Here is a 7,132-nt window from a genome sequence, read left to right as displayed (position 1 = left end):
GGGACCTGAGCCAGACTCAGAGATCGTCTGTATCAGAGGTCCAGTCCGGAAAGCAGAAATCATACTAGGTATTTCCAAGAGAGAGGATTAAATGCGGGAATTTGGTTATAGAAGCGTTGGAAGGACGGAGGAAACAAGAAAAGAGGCGGGCGGGGTGGGGGGGAGGAACTCTTATAAGAACAAAAAAGAGACTGCGATGGAGAATCGATCATCTGTGGACAGTATGGTGGCCTCGGTCTTCGGAGCAACTTCCCTCACATAGCTTGACGGCTGTTTGGGGGAAAGGGAAATGATTAAATTCCTGACATAATATAAGGGGAGACCAAAGCTGTTGTTCACCTCATCGGCATTCTCCACTGGTGGCCCAGACCTTGGGCTGTAAGAGGCTGTGTGCCTGGTGGCATCCGATAGAGCCTCGGGCCACACACGCTGGAATGTCAGACCACAAACACCTACACAAATCCAGGGCCTCTGACGAGGGCCGCTTTTAAACTAGAAAAAAAACACCAGACAGGAACAATGAGACCCCTGGCTTGTCTACATCGTGGCTCTGGGCGAAGCAAAAAAACAACCAGAACTAAGGTCTCCCACGAAAAGACTCCCAAAAAAGTCTCCCACGAAAGTTTCTGACCTCAAGCCTACACTCATGTGGTCTGTGGCTGGAATTCACAGTTCTCAAGGGGCCCCCAAAATCCTAAGCCCATAATTTTGTTAAAGAGGGTTCCAGGAGGGTAGTGTCCCAGGGGCTAGGCAGGAAACACGCAAAAACTTTCCAGAGGGACACGCTTCAAACCCAGAGGCGCCACAGGTAGAATCCCAGGACACACGAGGTCACAACGGAAATTGGCAAACACACGGACGAGTCACCGTAGGCGAGAGTCAACAGGACCCACAACAGAACCCTGAGAATAAGGGTAATGAGGACAAGAGGTGATGGAATCATTAGAAACCAGATATAAAATTTGTGTGTTCAATACACTGAAATAATTTTTTTTAAATGTGCATTAAAATATAATGAAGAAATGAGAGACCATCAACAGTACCAGGTCTTGTCCAAGAGATTTCAATTGCACTGGGGAAGTGGAAGTCACCTTCAGGCCCTTTGTGTTTAGAGAAGCTGGAGTTTCCAGAAGGGGTTGAGGACCAGTTTTAGGGGGCTGGGGTGTGCTCCCTGTGAGAGCATAAGCCGGTGGTAACATTACCTCATTACAAGGTATCCTCAAATGGACATGATCGGAGAAATGCTGAAAAGACAGAACATTTTGGGGGGACACAGAGGGGCTTCACTAGAAAGAGAGAGCAGGAGAGAGAGAGGTTTGAGATAAGGAAGGAGGCTTCAGGTGTCAGATGTGGGCAATATGGTGACCTTCTCCCAGAGAGAGAAGCAGAGCCTAATTCTCGCTCCCTGGCAGTGTCTGTTTACGGGACCGAACTGCTGAAGAGATAGATGGCTTCTGGGGTTCCGGATGAGGCTCATTCTTGGACCCTGAGGCTTCTAGACTTGACATAGATCCCTGCTCAAGCCTGGCCCAGAGGGATACCTGTCTTCAGGAGGTCACCTTGACACTTGTTTCGGCCACGATTAACCAGAGATCTTGGTTCATCCTTCTAGGCAAGATCCTCTGGATTCTTCCGTCCTGAGGAAAGAGTGAACAACTCCCCCCGCCAATCAAGAAAGAAATGCGGATATCTGCCAGCCCCGTGAAAAGTAGGTTTAGAGTCTCACTTCATTTGATTTAAATTAAATTAAGATAATATGTTATTTCTTGGGTATCTGAGTCTGTGGAATGAGATTCACGTATACTATACAAGCAATCTCTATACCTCAAGGGAATTTAAAGAAGGATTTTCCCCCATTTATGCCTGGGGAGAATGCTGGAGGGATAAGCCAATACATCCTTGAACTTCCTGTGCAGAAATAGGGTGTGGTTGGCCCACAGAAGGGAATTTCTGGGTCTTCTGAGTTGGCTGCAAGAGGGGCCAGCCTTCTCTTTGTTTCTGGTATTTACGGAATTGTAGAGCTGATGGGAGGGCAAGGAATAGGAAGGAAATTCATAGGATGGTGAGAAAATAAAAATATCAACTCGTGCACACATCGGAAGATCGAAGAGAGAGTCTGAATATCCCATTTCACATTTAGAAACAGAAGTAGAAAGCGAGGAGCCAGGTCTCATTTCTTTAATGATCAATCGATTCTTGGGATATTTGATCCAATGTCAATAGCTTTGACTTCACCATTGTTAAAGAATCACTGGAAAAAGTCGTTTTATCCCTAAGCGATTCTGTTTTGGCAGGATCCATGGTTATACCTATTTGCTTTTGTAATGACACTTCCTGGTTGAGAGAACTCTTTGGTTATATTTAGTGGGAGGAAACTTCCTGTCCAAAAGAAAGCAGGCCTACTTGCTTGGGAAAAGAAAGTTCCAGAAAATCCAAATTGTTAAGTTTTGTGGGTGTTTGTTTGTTTGTTTGTTTGTTTTTAAAGCATTCCTAAGCAGAATTTTCACACTTCTAGTATGAGCCTGTTTTTCTCGATGGGAAAGACTATTAAGAGCTAACGACAACCCCCTCCCAAAAAAGGAAATATAACTATTTAAAAGGGAATGTATTGTTCACATAGCTGTACTTCCAATAGTTGAAGAATAGGAAAGTTAATAATAAACCCCAAATCCCATGCAGCTTCCTCGCCCAGGTGTCCTCTTTTGAACATACAACTAACACACAGGGAGAAGCTCTTGGGTCATCCGCAATGCCAGTGACTTATACTAAGAATTTACTTTGGGTATTTCAGTGATGTCTTGTGGAGCCTGAACCGGACCATTAAAAATAAATGTTTAACAGTTATTTCCCACAAGGGGCACTGATGTACTTAAAACCAGGCATCTTTGCAGGCAATATGAAGCCAGACAGAGCTTCCGCCTCCAGCCTACCGTTCCAATTAATAAACCTCCAAGCTACAACCTTGGTGGTTTCCATCTCCCACCTAGACTAATAAATCGATCTCTTGGAAATGAACTGTGAACACGATTTTAAATTTAAATATTGTGTCACCCAGATCGAATGTGCTTTTCAGTCATGATATTAGCTTAAATGAAGGACATACTGAATGGAAGATCTGGCTATGTTGGCAGAGGCCTTTAGCCTAATCAAGAAATTTATGGGCAGACAAATTTGCTGGGGAGCCAGACATCTCCTCTAAATCGAGACATCACAAGTCATTTAGCAGCTGATCCACAGTGTCCCTGAGCTTCCTCGAGGTCAATTAGAGGACCTTATCCATTTAGTTCAGCTTTATTACTTTAACAAATGACTTGCTGTTCTCTCTCATTCTTCTCTCTCTCTCTCTCTCTCTCTCTCTCTCTCTCTCTCTCTCTCTCTCCTTCTTTCTTGGTTACCAGAACTAATAAAAACTTCATGGAGATTTAGAGACACCTAATGAAATCAGGAGGGTTGGATTTCATGCCTACCTGTTCTAGTTCTTATTTGGAAATTCCACGTGTCCAGCTTTGAAAAGCAGAATGGAAACCAGTCAAGGAATTGGGGATGTTGACATCTAGCCTACATGGATTGAAGGGACCTCGAAAGGTGTGAAGGACAGAGTCACAGAACGTTCGGTACCTGCCGCTTGACACAGAGCCAGTCACTCGTGGGTGTGATAACTTTTCTAGCTCTGTCTCTGAAGTCACTCAGTGTAAGTTGGTGACTTGGCTGGAATTACAGACAAAGAAATGAGGGCATGGAGTGAAAACAGACAGGGCTGTGAGGTTTTAAGAATGGCAGCTTTATGTCAGAATTCCAAAAAAAATAGTCATCAGGGTTTTGTTTTGTTTTTAAGGCAGAAGACCCTAGATCCAAAATTCTGTGTAATCCCTCTCAACTGAAACTCTAACTACAACAAATAATTCAAAAGCTCAGCTTATGTTATTCTTGGCAATGTTCATATCTCAGGTGGCATCAGAGGTGACCATATAGATATATATACGATGAAGTCAGCTTATAATTAATTTCTGTCAGAATTACAGATTTAACTGCATAGCGGTTAAAAGTTCTCACGAGGCGGGGACTACTACCAACAAGTAGATAATGGCATATGACACTTATAAGACAAAGTGCCAATTTCCTGAATATACAAATAGCTCTTAAAAGTGAATAAAAAGATAAGCAACCAATGGAATAATGGGATCTCACAGAAGTTACAAATATTTTAATGTGGTGTGACATTTACTCTTTGATTTTATTACTTTTGTGATCTTCACAGGCTCGTATGCTATGTGGTCACATACACATTTTTTCTCTCTATCACCTTTCTGCTTAGAAAGGCATCCTTCGTTCTGAAATGCATTTATTTGATTGTGGATCCGAGAGGGCGTTCATTTCTGATCCCTCTGTAAAATTTTGGGTGCGTGGTTAAAGAATAAAAATCGACTCGCATTTTCCTAAGTAATGAGCCAGTTGTCCCGACTTCATTTATCGAGTGACCCTTTCTTTCCCCACAGATGCGAAGTGTAACCTTTATCAAATATTAATTACTTACGTGTGATAAAAATAAAACGTCATTTCCGTGCGTGTGGGTGCGTGCCACGAATTCCGTGGAGGTGTTTGCAGAGGTGGCGTTTGCCACATATGTGTGTCCTTCCTCTTCCCTCTGCCCTACCCCCTTCGTCCCCAGAGATTGAAAACGGGGGGAAGGAAGCCAGAGAAACACGAAACAAGGCCTGCTGCTCTGGATAATGTCCACGAGGAAAAAAAAGCAGGCGGGGGTTTTATGATTTAAAGATGATTAAATGGCTTCAGGAACTCAGCAAGAGGGACAATTGCTGCCATGAGCTCGGCACTCGCTCAACGCAGGGCACTGTTCTGAGCACTCACACGGAAGACACCACCGCACCCCCATGACCACCCACAATGTGGGTGCTGTTATCATCACCCCGATTTTAGACATGAGGAAACCGATGCCCAGAGACGTCACGTTGCTTCCCCCAAAATCACTTAGGACAACAGCCTAAAAGGCGGCTACACCAGACGATCGGCACAAGGGCTGGAATTGTTACCTTCCTCAAAAGAGCTCCTCTCGGCAAAGGCATCAAGGGTCAACAAAAACGTCGAGAAAGGTCCCTGCAGATGGGACTTGGGGAAGCAGTGCTGTCTTGTGGAGGTGGTCTTGGGATGCAAAGTCGTCAAGCCAGGTGATTCTCTCGTTCCGAGAACTCTGGACTGCCGTTGGTTTCCAGGTGCTCATCTAACTCCCGGTCTTTTCACATCGACGCTTCTCCTTTCCAGGAAAGCTAAGAAAAGGGCTTTTCATCTGTCTCACCGGTGCAGGAGGGCAGGACAGAAAAGTTTTACCACAAGATCATTTGGTAGCTCGGAGAATTCTGTATCTAAATCTTTGGAGATTGGTGGCCTGTGGTCGTTTTCATTATTTATAATCAATTGTTGAGTTAGCAGACCTTTACTGAGTGTCTTAGTAGGCCCCTAAGGTGACAGGCATGGGGACCCAGGGGAAAGCAGGAACATAGCCCCCCAGGCCAAGGCAGTGGGATATAATGCGTATATGATGACGCAGTGAGCCTCTGCCTTGGGGACCTGCTTCTTTCTCTGAAATGGGTCTCTGTTTACATGGATTCGGACGGTGGATCTGAATCAAGCATCAGGAGTCCTGGATTCCTGGGCCTTCTTTGCGACTTGCCGTCTTCACGTCATACCGTATTTCAGTGTTCTCCTCTGGAAAACAGGAATATCAACCCTGCTGTGTGTTTCTCTGTAGGCGACTGCAAGCATCGAGTGCATGAGAACACTTCTGGTGTAAGTTGCTCTATAGACGCAAAGTTTTACACTGGAAGCAAGGCATACTGTTAATGGATTCGCTTTTGTTTTTTTGGTGGTTGTCGTGTGCGTATGTGTTCTGTTAGTGGTGGTGGCTTGCGCTGCCTTGGTACTAAGCAACTGGTTTGGCTGATCCACACTTGACTGGCCAGTTGGCTGCAGTCAGAAGCGTTCTCTGGTTCTCATCCTTGCCATCACTTCAAACTCCCTGAAGAGGAATTCGAGCTGCCTCATTTTTTTTTTTTTTTTTTTTGTCAGTTCAAACCACATCCTGCCCATTTCCACTTTCCATGACAGCTCGTGACACTGGTGGTTTTAAGATGCGGCAGGCTTCTCGGCGAAGCGACAGCAGAGGCCTTCTTCGCAGAAGTGAAATAATTCATCCAGTGGTTAGCATGGCGAGTCTGCCATTGAGTTTACCATCCCCCACCCCCACCCCCCGCCTGATCGGAATCCCTGATTTTGGAGAGTGAATTGCTGCTCAGCCTTGTCTCATTAATTGGACTCTTGGAACTTTCTAGAGAAAAACCAAGCGCATGGTCTATGGCCATGCCACCCTAAACGAGCCCAATCCCGTCTGATCTCGGAAGCTAAGCAGGATCGGGCCTGGTTAGTACTTGGATGGGAGACCACCTAAGAAGACCAGGTGCCGTAGGCATAAAAAATAAAAAATAAGGGATTGTAAGCTGACAAGATCTTTGCGATCTGTGAGGTCAACCAAGGGTTGCCTAGTCTAAAACAATAAAAAATTAAAAAATACAAATAAAAACTAAATTAAAAAAAAAACAGGCACAAGGCAGGAATGACAGAGGTGCCACCACGAGGAGCTGCGTGCTGTCCAGGCACAGGCCCGAACCCACCGGATGGCAAAGGCGTAGTGTGCAGTAGTTGGGAAGGACCTCAGTGAGGCTCTGTCACTCTACAGAAAGGTCCTCATTTTACCACTGAGGAAACTGAGTCCAAGGAGGGGCCAGTTTCTGACCAAGCAGCAGAGCCTGGTCTGGCACCTGGGCTTCAGGGCTCCTGGTCCAAGCTCATTCTGAGTAGACCAGTGGCACCTGTGTCTGTAATTTATAGACCGGTGGTCTCCCTGGGATCAGTGAATTCATCCTGGTGTTGGATTGGAGCCTGTCTGGTGTTCGTGGCAAACCGAAAATTCATGGGAGAGTCAGGAGCCAGGCCTGGGCTGCCGGGGCCCAGGAGAAGGATTCGGGACCAGCCTGCATGGCGAGTGTCCCTGGAGAGCAGCCCACGACACCCACCCCCGACGTCGGGTGGGTGCTCGGGGCCTGTCCGTGTGCTTCCC

General features: G+C 45.9%; 1 pseudogene; it reads left to right on the top strand.

The window, feature by feature from the left end:
* The first annotated feature begins 6,365 nt into the window (after nt 1-6,365).
* LOC111740355 lies at nt 6,366-6,484 on the top strand (annotated as a pseudogene).
* The last annotated feature ends 648 nt before the right edge of the window (nt 6,485-7,132 follow it).

The sequence above is a fragment of the Pteropus vampyrus genome, unplaced genomic scaffold (assembly GCF_000151845.1).
Source record: "Pteropus vampyrus isolate Shadow unplaced genomic scaffold, Pvam_2.0 Scaffold62, whole genome shotgun sequence".
Taxonomy (NCBI): Eukaryota; Metazoa; Chordata; class Mammalia; order Chiroptera; family Pteropodidae; genus Pteropus; species Pteropus vampyrus.
Note: the sequence above shows the minus strand (reverse complement) of the source record. Positions and strands in the feature narration are given on the sequence as shown.